The sequence below is a fragment of the Fusarium oxysporum genome, chromosome 1 (genome assembly GCF_000149955.1).
Source record: "Fusarium oxysporum f. sp. lycopersici 4287 chromosome 1, whole genome shotgun sequence".
NCBI classification, from domain to species: domain Eukaryota; kingdom Fungi; phylum Ascomycota; class Sordariomycetes; order Hypocreales; family Nectriaceae; genus Fusarium; species Fusarium oxysporum.
In genome coordinates, this window is record NC_030986.1 from 4948785 (window position 1) to 4949005 (window position 221).

Sequence of the window (221 nt, forward strand, 5' to 3'; positions counted from 1 at the left end):
AGGAGTCACTAGCAGTCCGCGTGGCTTGCCGTTAACAATGAATCTATCCTGTAGCAGAGGATCTTCAAAGGAACTCAAGTGGGGACTGATCTGATTCTGTTTCCCCGAGCACAGACAGGACAGGCGCATGTTTCGATCCCTAGGCGCCTTGAATATTGAGGTCCAGGAAGTTCACCAGCGAGTGATCACGGACGAATGGGGTCAACGCCGACCAAAATTGC